Source organism: Mesocricetus auratus, unplaced genomic scaffold (genome assembly GCF_017639785.1).
Source record: "Mesocricetus auratus isolate SY011 unplaced genomic scaffold, BCM_Maur_2.0 Super-Scaffold_100010, whole genome shotgun sequence".
NCBI lineage: Eukaryota > Metazoa > Chordata > Mammalia > Rodentia > Cricetidae > Mesocricetus > Mesocricetus auratus.
The window spans coordinates 8,296,311-8,307,037 of NW_024429194.1; the positions used below are offsets into that span (position 1 = coordinate 8,296,311).

General features: G+C 43.3%; 1 long non-coding RNA gene across 1 annotated transcript; it reads right to left on the bottom strand.

The window, feature by feature from the left end:
- Window positions 1-238: 238 nt before the first annotated feature.
- Window positions 239-1,930, bottom strand: LOC121142599. The gene is made up of 2 exons (XR_005879616.1): window positions 1,518-1,930; window positions 239-677 (listed from the first exon to the last, which is right to left on the bottom strand). It is a non-coding gene; the product is annotated as an uncharacterized LOC121142599 (long non-coding RNA).
- Between the last annotated feature and the right edge of the window lie 8,797 nt (window positions 1,931-10,727).

Here is a 10,727-nt window from a genome sequence, read left to right on the forward strand (position 1 = left end):
AAACATTTGAATCCCTTTCATCTGCTATCCCATTAACTGAAAATATTCTTTGTATGTTCAATGCCTGTCACATCGGAAGACAGGGAGCAGAAATGACAGGAGGGGAGGCAGGAAAGGGAGAGAAACGGGAGGGGCTCTGTCAGAAAGCTACTGTTGATCCGCCCTGAGATTTAAACTGATGCTTGGGCTCATTTTCTGTCACTTACAGCCTCTGTACAAAATACCACACAAATATATGTGTGTGCCTCAAGGGGCTTTATTTCACAAATTGGGAAAATGAAATTTGTACAGGGGAAACGTGATTTGAAATGTGAAGCCCATCTCTTCTCTCAGTACACAAGCGTTGTCGCTGGTGGGCTTGACGATGTTGCTTTCATCGGGGACCCCCGAGCAGGCTAAACATCCAGTTGTTGCTAGGTCCCGCTGCTAAAAGGATGACAACCACTTGAATGCCCTTTCCCAACCTGCTGTGGTCATTAACAACCCTCAGTAGAAGTTAGCTTTAATTTGCAAAGCTTCAAGAAGTCCTGCTCACTGTGCCCCACAGCGAGTGCCCGCAGTGGGTCTCGGGAGAGGCTGTCATAAAGATCAGGATGACCACTGTAGTCACCACCAGTCCCGGACACTCGCCAAGGTTTCTGTGTGCTTCATCACTGTGCTGGATGAATTGCACCAGGCTGGAATGACAGTGATATGGCTGTTTTGCAAATAAGGAAGCAGAGATTAAGTAATCCTGTAAGGGGTCAATTCTGGGTTTCAGCTTTACGGTCTTTCCACAATGTCCGCCTGCTCACACGCGCAACTATGGCCTGTGCTGAAAAAGCTGCATGCATGGTCAGCGTCACCACGGTGGCCGGTTGATAGTACAGGATTCTCACGTTTCTTTAGATAAACCGACCTTCACGATTCTCCTGCAGAGGGCCTATGTGGGGAGAGGCTGGAGATCAGGAGGAGGGGGAGGGGAGCAGGAGGGGGTAGCGGGGCACAGATTATCAAGGTATTTTTGTATCTAGACCAGCATTTTGTACAAGACCTGGAACTCACGTGCCCCTTCTTTATTGATGTCAGTGTGGTGAGCCTTATAAATTGCGCAGAACCACTCAGGAAACCCAACAGTAAACGTCGAATCGCAGAATTGTGGGACAGGATTAATTCTACACACTCGATATCAAGCCTTGGGTTTGATATTAGGGATATGTCAATCCCAACATGTAGTTTCTTGATACCCACAAGGCCAGAGTTATACCTCAGCGTACCTGTGCCCGGAATGTACCATTGCCTGGAATGTACCTTTGCCCGGAACGTACCATTTCCCGGAATGTACCTTTGCCCGGAATGTACCATTGCCCGGAATGTACCATTGCCCGCAACGTACGGTCGCCGCGAACATCACCATTGCCCAGAACGTAATGTTGCCCAGGAAAACAAACTGTAATAATGTCACTGGGATGAGGAAGGGAACAAACACTAATCGCTTGGTTGCTAAATTGGCAAATATTTAGTGAGTATCGGGTTACCTTCCAGCAGACAGAAATTCTGATCCATCCAAGGACAAACAGGCTCCCTCTTTCAAAAATAAATGTCAAAATGTCGTTCTGTTAGGAGTCCCCAAAGGGAAACCGATGCACTTTAAATTCCATCGACGGTCTAAAATGGAGAAGGAATGTAGGAGACGCTTTGAACATGCGTGGGTACTCTTACGTACAGCTAAGGTATTTTAATTCCACTTCCAAATGTTCTCGGTGTTGAGTAACAACGAGGAGCTGTGAAGAGGGATAGTCAGTCACCATGCTTTTCCAGGAGCACTGCGGGAGTGGAGGAGACTTTCTGATTTAACTCTTCCTTGTGTGCTCTCCTGTGATATAACTGCAAATACACCCTTCTGTTTGTGCTTCCATCCCTGTGGTCTCCTTCACGTGGAGGAACTAGGATCCCTAGAGAAAGAGTATCACAGCTACAAAGTGAGCACAGCTCTGCCGCCCGCCCGGGCTGCCATTGTGGTCCCGGCTATCAGCCAGAAGCCAGAAGCTGGTAAATTGACTACTGTTAGGAAATAGTTTTCTGAGACTCGTATTTCAAAACGTAGAGAAGAGAAGCAGATGACACTACCTTTTTTTCCTCTCTCTTTTGGCTTAAACTGAGAAACTGGAAAATCACACCAGATGTGCTATGATGTTTCTCTGTAAATACATGCTGCTCGCTGAGGAATAGCACATGCAGTGCAGAGGTCAGAGAGGTACTCCTCAAAGTGTGCTTTGGGCTTTGTTTTGTTTTTAAAATAAATTATAACTTTCTATTGTGATTAAAATACTTGCAAAGATCGACAGGGCAAAAACAATGAATTCAATGTTTTTATAGTTACTGTGACTTGTGAAACCCCAGTTCCCCATAGAACTGATTTGTGGGAGATTGGCACAAAATTCCTGGGGGAGACGTTGTTCACAACAAACCCTGGGAGCAGCTGAATGAATTGGCATTGGTGTATCTGACACGTTTACCACAAGTCGTTCATTCTCGCATGGGAATTAGGGTGTTTTACATTTGCTGGTTTTAAGTCTCAGTGTCCAGTCCTCTCCATCGGGCGGCATCCTGTTACTGTATGTACACGTGTACAAGAGCACATACCCTTTCCCACATACACCATAAAGCCATTGGTGACTAGATGGGTTTCAGAGAGCACGGGGGATTCTAAACTCATGGCAGTAATGACTGGGTTGAGGGTTGAGCACAACACCTCTGTTAGGCCAGTCAGATGCATTACTAGACCTCTTCTTGTGAAAGTTTTCCCTTATTCAATCTAAAACTTTCAGGACATAATCATTGAGCTCTTGGCTGATGTTTTCTGCCTCCATGAAAGAAAGACACAATGAAGAATAAGTCAGCCCAGAGGAAGACAGGGAGAGGGAGAGAACAGTAAGAAGAGAGAATTCTGGGAACTTACTACTGTGGGATTGAGGAGTTAGTGAGTTTCCAAATTAGTTAAGCTAGGCTCCTCTCTTGATTCATTCTGTTGCAATCAAGAAAGCACAGCCATTCCGTGAGAAACCACCTTATGTTGAGAGCATTGCAGAAGTCCCATGGGAGATGCAGCCCCAGGCAGGATCTTGGAAGATGCTAAGCTGGAGCAGAAAGAGATGTGGACAGAGAGATGCTGACCATGTGACCTTATAACCCAACGCATTGGTTCAGTGAGAGCATGAGGATAGCCATGGGGTCTCTAAAGTTTAGGCTACTTGAATGACTCCAGGCCGGTCTGCCGTCCCAGCTACTTCATGTGGACTCCAGTCTGCTCCATTCCCCTCACAGCGTTGCACCTGATGAGGGTAGTCCCTGATAAGAGTTATGTTTCATGTGTTCTGACACACAGCCTGGAGCCTGAATGACAGAGACTGTGTGCACGGTGGCCATGGAAACAGAAACAGAGGCACCAGCCTTTGAAGATGAGAAGCTTACCTCCCAGTCTCAAAACCTTGGCCAGCAGCCAGCCTGGGAATGTCTTCTTGAGCTCAAGGACATTAGACTAATTAAGAAGCATCACCACTGAGCACTTAAGCTTTCTCTCCTCTTTCTCCCTCTCTCTCTCTCTGTGTATGTGTGTGAGTGTATGTGTGTGTGTGAGTGTGTGTGTGAGTATGTGTGTGTGTATGTGTACATATGTGTGCACGCCACCAGAGATGGGATGGGTGTTAGGTGTCTCCCTCAATTGCTCTCTACCTATGTTTTGAGACAGGGTCTCCACTAGAACCGGAGCTTTAAAGCACACACTGTCTCATCTGGCTTTTTATACGGATGTTGGGGATCCACCCTCATGGGCTCTCACTTGTACGGCAAACACTTTCTGGAGTGAACATCTTCTTGGGTCGTCTGGTATCTTTAAGCATAGTTAAAAGGACTTGTTATATCAAAACCCATGTTAAAAGATATAATACAAGGTTTACACAATGGTGCTGCTCCTTGTTTATTTTGTTACTTGTTACATATGCCAATGCTTTGTGCTCTGTTTTCTTGTTTCTCGTGAATGCCCTATAGACTGCTTTACATTGTTTTCAGGGCCCACTTTTTAATCCAACCCTGAAAAACCACTGTCCTGACAGTGCTGGGCGTCACCAGCAGATGTCACTGTGGGTGACCATGCCTGCCTAGAGGCCTCTGTAGCTGATGCTGGCAACAGTCACTCTCTGCTGAGAACCACAGTCATGACTTTGCGATGTGCATTTTAAAGGCCTTTTTTTTTTTTAATGGTTCTAGAGGGGTGTACAGTGAAATTTCTCCTAATTCATGCATCGCAAGCTTTTCCATCATAGGCAAATCTGTTACTACTCTCCTGTACTCCCCACCCCAGGATGTCTTATGGTTATACAAGCAACTACATACACACACACACACACACACACACACACACACACACACACTTCCCCCTTTATTTACAAAAGGCCAGCATCGCTGTGCTTGCGTTTTGTATGCGTCCTCTCTTTTCTTAATATACTTTGGGAGCTACAGAGGAGCAGAGTTCTTCCTGTCTGTGGTTTTATATTTAACAGTACACAGTGCCTTTGTTTAATTAGGTAACTACCACACACACACACACACACACACACACACACACACACATGCAAGGTGTTTGTATGGTCCCTGGTTTGTTTATGAAAATGATTTATGGATGTACCGCAGCTGCGGTTTCTCACTCTCCAGCCTTGAGCCATCAGATTTAAGACAGAAATTGTCGTGCCTGTATTCTCTTCATTGAGCCGCCTTGCCCCTTTCCTGAATTCCGCATCAACCACACCAATTTCACTGATGCTCTTGGATCTCCACATTTGCTTGGTATCTGGTTATTTAAGTGTAAGATTTGCCAACCCTGGAAACTGGATTGCTGTTTGCCCATGCCATATCTGGAGTCCCCTGGGGTCTCCTGTTCTTCTGAACTTTTACCTGTCTCAGAACTTTGAAAAATAGTCAACCCAAAAGATATATGTAAAAAGGAGGGTAAAACTTTTTTCACTTTTATTAAACTTTTAATTTTTCATATATGTATTCAAGGTTACCATCCCAGGACACACACACACACACACACACACACAATTTTAACAAGTAAATAATACATTTTTATAGGTTTCTAGTCTCCAAAGGGACTGCAGGCTTTGGCTGCCAGCTTGAAGTTCTGTGACACTTCTAAGTTTCTCCCAAATCTCTTCTTGTTACATTGTCCACTTGAGTCTGATGGTTGTATTGACCTCAAGAGGCCCTGCTCCAAATTGGCTCCTTCTCTGGGGTGGAGAACAAAATATTCTGTTACTGAACCAATTCTTTCTTGTTCTTCTAGCCATTAGATTGTCAGGTTTGGCTTGTGTCTCAGGACACTGCAGAGCCCCATGACTACTGTTCCACATGGTTCTCAGTCTGTGGGTCACAACCCCTTTGGGAGTCATCAGCCCTTTCACAGGGGTTGCAAATCCTGCACATCAGCTATTTACATTACAATTCATAACAGTTGCAAAATTACAGTTGGGAAGTAGCAATAAAATAATTTTGTGGTTGGGGGTCACCACAACATGAGGAACTGTATTAAAGAGTCGTGGTGTTAGGAAGTATAAACCTCTTCTTTAGATGAAGAACAGCTTGTAGCAGTGATCAGCTTTGAGAGGAGTTTGAGGACAGGGCGTATATTAGCCTTTGTTCTCAGTTCATTGTTTCTACAACATTAGGAACCAGAGTTCAAAATGTGTTTTTCTTCTTCCTGCTATAGTAGATGGGAACTAACCCAGAGAGCCACAGCTGTACAATGAGCAGAGAGTGTTGGGAACGCACAGCCCTAAATGGAATGTCTTCATGGAACCCCTCCCCTTGGGGCTAGGGAGGAAGAGGAAAGATTGTAAGAGTCAGAAGGCATGGATGATACCAAGGAAACAGTCTTCCAGACACAACAGGATTGGTGTTCATATGAACTAAAGGAGACTGTGACAGCATCCACAGGACCTGGACGGGTCCATGGGAGACTGTGTCCCAGCAAGGGAGGGACAAGTGAACTTAGGCTCCCGTCCCTAATCAAGAATCTATCTCTGGTTGACAACCATGTACAAAAGAAAATTTAGTTCTCCATTGGAGACTCACTGGGTTTATAAACCACACTAAAACCAGAGGAGGCCCGCATAAACACGCTCAGACGTAATTTTGGAGATTTTTTTTTCTTGTCTCATACTGCTTTACTTGGGCATTTTGTACCTTACTTACTGGATTTTTGCTTGTATGCTATGGTTTCTGATTTTCTGTTTTTATGGTTTTTGTGTTTGTGTGTGATATATGTATGTCTGTGTGTATATGTGTTTTTAATGCTTTCCTTTTAAAAATCTTGTTTGTTTCTTGTATTTGGCTGTTTGTTTTCTAAAGAGAGAGAGAAAGGAAGAGGCAGGGAGATGGGAGGATGAGGAAGTGAGGAGGGCCTGGGAGGAGCTGGGGGAGGTGAAACGTCTTTTCAGTTTTAAAACGTGTGCTTTTCTTATAGTTTTGTTACACATTCTTCTATCATTGATGTTGTAAAAGCAATGTGAGGCATATCCTTTGACTTTTTAGAAACCTTTCTCTGTTCGTTTATCTATTTACTTATCCACTTTGACTAAAGCAAGGCTTTGCATTCCTTCTAGTAGTTACCTTTCAGGATTCCACTTACTGAGGATGTGGAGTCTGGGAGCAAAGCTGGAATCCATAAATATTTTACCAGTGCCAAACCTGCCAAGCCAGCTGCTGTATATAACCCTTACGCTGTCCCCAGTAGGTCAACCCACGGACCTCAAATGACAGCTATACGGCTCCTTCCAAATGCTCTGTATGCCACCAAAAAGTCTGCGTGTTGGATATACAGCCATGGGTTCCCTGATGCACTCCAGTTGTTTACACATTCATAAAGCAAAGCAACAGCAAATATTTCAGCCTTTTCTGACTGGACCTCGGCGTTCAGAAAGAAACTCACTCCAGTGGAGTCCAATCCAGACTAACACTATAGAGTGGGGGTTGGGGATTGGTCCTTATTTAGGTTTAAAATGCTTCCAGAAGAGATGCATCTTTTATGTTATGAAAATAACTCATTTATCTTTGTGACATTGATAGAGAACTTTATAAAGATACAATTTAATTTTTTGCTAATGTAAGGTCTCCAATCCATCAAAAGCTAATGTAGTGAGAGTTCTAAGACCATCTTTACTGTAGAGACACACAAACCACATTTGATGGTATAACATCTTCAAAAATCAGAACTGAAATCATGATGGGAGACTTTCACTCTCACAAAGCTACCGACGGATACATTCTTACACCTCTAGTCCTTCCTCATTTGCAATATCCAATCAAGATCAAACAAATTGTAGCCTTAAATCTTGAAGGTGGAAGATATGACCGGGATATTCATAAATTCTGCAAGGAAGTATTATCCACTGATGTCCAAGTGAATCCGGAACAGAAAGACCCTGGGATGACGGCAGCTCAAACTTGAGTCCAACCACGAAGGCTGTAGATACTTTTACAAGTCTAGTAGGGACTAGAGAAAATACCTTCAAACGATTTCACCTAAAAGTGACCACAAGCAGTGCTTATATAGCGCTGTTTCAGGTCATGTTCCTAAGCACAAGGGAAACCAGCATTTCACAGTTCACATTGCAAATGGCTTAGGAGCAGGGAACTGATCTGGCCAATGGTTACTCAGCTGAGCTAAAGGGGCCTGTACCACAACATGACACAGCAAAACCTTAAGACAAGACTGCCAAGATCCCCGAGTTGCCAGATCACAGAAGTCTTCTTGTATTAGAAACTTTATAAACTTTTTTTTGTAGAGTCATATGTACTTTCAGATTACTATATTACAGCAGGAGAGCTCACCCTGACCAAATGCAACCCAGAAGCAAACTTTCAGTGTAAATAATGGTGACACTTAATTGATCTGGTGTGGGGGGGTTGGGGAGGTAGCTTAAAAAGAAACATGAAAGTGTTTCTCTTTAAAAATAATAAATAAATGTTACGGTGTTCTTACAGTTGTTTGCCTGCTCATGGTAGAGACCGAATCAAGTAAGGGGCTTTGGCCAAGCTTCCTTCCTAAAGAGCCTCACAGCCTGATGGGCTTCTTGGGGCTCTTCTGGAGACAGAGTGTGCCTCCTCTTTGATCTTTGAAATTATTAAGTTGAAGCAATACTTGTCTTTGGATTCCTTTTATGAAACGCAACCACTGGCCATGCAAAGACATCTCAAAAAGGCCAAAACAGTTTGTGTTCTTAGAAAATCATTTTAGAAAGCTTACCTTATAAGACTATATAATATACTATGCACTTCACAGAAAAGAATAGAGGCTATTATTGTAACCCACTTTGGGGTTTTCATTTCTAAAACCCTGTTTCCAGATTTTTTTCTTTAAAAATGAAGTAGAACTTATTTAGGACTGCTCAGATAAAAAGAAAAAGAAAAACAAACACAGCTACCTCTACTGGGACTGCAAACAGTCCTGAAGGGGAGGCTCTATCTGACTGGTTTCCACCCCAACACTGCCAGGGACTAAACTTTCCAGTGAAGTACTTTTATACAGAAAGAAACAAAAGGGATAGAAACACCTCAAAAGATTTAGAAATAACCGCTTGAGTGACTGACTAAGGCAGGAGGATTGTTATGAACACAGGTCAAGCCTGGGTTACAGAGTGAGCACCCCACACACACTATCTCAAGAACACAAAGTAGTTTTAAATCACAAAACTATCAAATCTACCTTATACATTTGAAAAAGTGTTTCTATAGGCACTGCTAAGAATTCATATTGATAGACTATACCACATTTGGACTAAGAAAGAGTGATAGGTTTATCAAAGGAATTTGATAGAACCCTTGAGAAAGTAACATTTTAACTATATTCTTTATAGCCCAAAATAATTCTGTCCTTTTTTAGTTCTTTATTTCCACAAATGGAAAACTGTCTTTAACATTTTTGGGGTGGGGTGGTGTTTCAAGGCAGGGTTTCTCTGTGTAGCCCTGGCTGTCCTGCAACTTGCTTAGTAGACCAGGCTGGCCTCAAACTCACAGAAATCCACCTGCTTCTACCTCCCAAGTTCTGGGATTAAAAGTGTGTGCCACTACTGCCCAGCTGTCTCATTCTTAAATAAATTTTATTTATTTCCGTTCCTCCTTACATCTATATCAATTTTTTTTATTTTTGAGACATCTTTACTTACTTAAAAAGTATTCCAGAAGCTTTGCAAAGATCAAGAAATGTTTTTACAACCTTTCAGGATATCTTGATTTCGTGACTAAAAGCTATAAACAGCTCACAATGAAAATAAAATGTTTCCCAGTCCTAGTGGATTGGAAAAGAGATCTTCCCAAGTATCATTAATAGATGTATTAATGATTTCAACCAAAAAATTCATACATAAGTTTCATTCAAATGTTGACTTAGATTATCTGACTTGTTAAATACAATTTAAATTTCACATGAAGATAAGGGAAGACTGTGAATATCAATATCTTGATCTTGATATTTGTGAGTTAATAGCTCAACAAGTTTCATTGAAATTCCTTAATATGTGTTAGATTCGCACAGCTAACTCAGAGACTTTAGAATGCATGCAAGGGGCTGGAGAGATGGCTCAGTGGTTAAGAGCACTGACTGCTCTTCAGGAGGACCTGGGTTCTATTCCTAGCACCCACATGGCAGCTCACAACTGTCTACAATTTCAGTTCCAGGGGACCCAACACCTATGGCAAAACACCAATGAAAATAAAAGTAAATTAAAAAAAAAGAATGTATGCAAAACATACCGTCCACCTGTGTCCACCTGTGTCCAAGGGCATACGCTCTGTCAGTGTTTGTGCACACCGGAAAACAAACTCCTGACAGTTTCTGCTTCACGTTTTTGCAGCACAGTGGGAGGCGGTTTCCCAGGGAAAACTGTTGAGTTTTCTTTGCCTGTCTTTGCCCCGCGAATAGGGAGGCCTCTTCTCTTTTGCTACACTATTACTGCTGTACTAACCTTTGTTTGGCGCCAGAATCCCGCTTCTTTAGGCTTCCTATGCAGACTAAAGACCAATGGCCTCCAAGACCAGGAATCCTCCAAGCTTTCGGTGCCAGATTAGGAGGACTGGGGCATGGTTCCCGGCCATGTACAGACAGACAGCCACTGTTGGACTACTCAGTACTATCTGTAAGCCAGCCTAGTAAACCCCCTTGTAGAAAAACATATTCACTCTCACAGCTGTCCCTCTAGAGAACACGGACTGATAGAGCCCTAAAATCCAGTTCTTTGGTTTTTCACCTTATGGTCTTCCCAATCGATCTTATCTGTTCTCATCAGTTCTAAATAAAGGTCCTGGCACTGATATAATCTGTGGGCCCAAGTCTTTTTAGACTAAGAGGGGCGTTTGCAGGGCAAAGAGAGATTTAAAAAGGGGACAGGAAGAGGGTTTCTACAAGAAGGGGGTTTCTACAGCATAGTCAAGGGGACAAACAGATAAAAAGGGAGCAAAATACTGTCAGCCCAGTTGCTGGCTCGCTGTCTGAGAAACACTGGCAATGCCAAACTGTGAGTGGACAGTGGAGGGAGATGTGGCTGCCTACAGGGTTCTGCTCCTGCCCGGCAGACTGTAGACGCCGAAGGAGATGACTGAGACCGGGAAAGACTGAGTCAGCAGGCAATGCCAAACACGAATGAGAGCGACAGTGGCCATGTGCTCGAAGAAACAGTTCCCTGGTTTGCTGC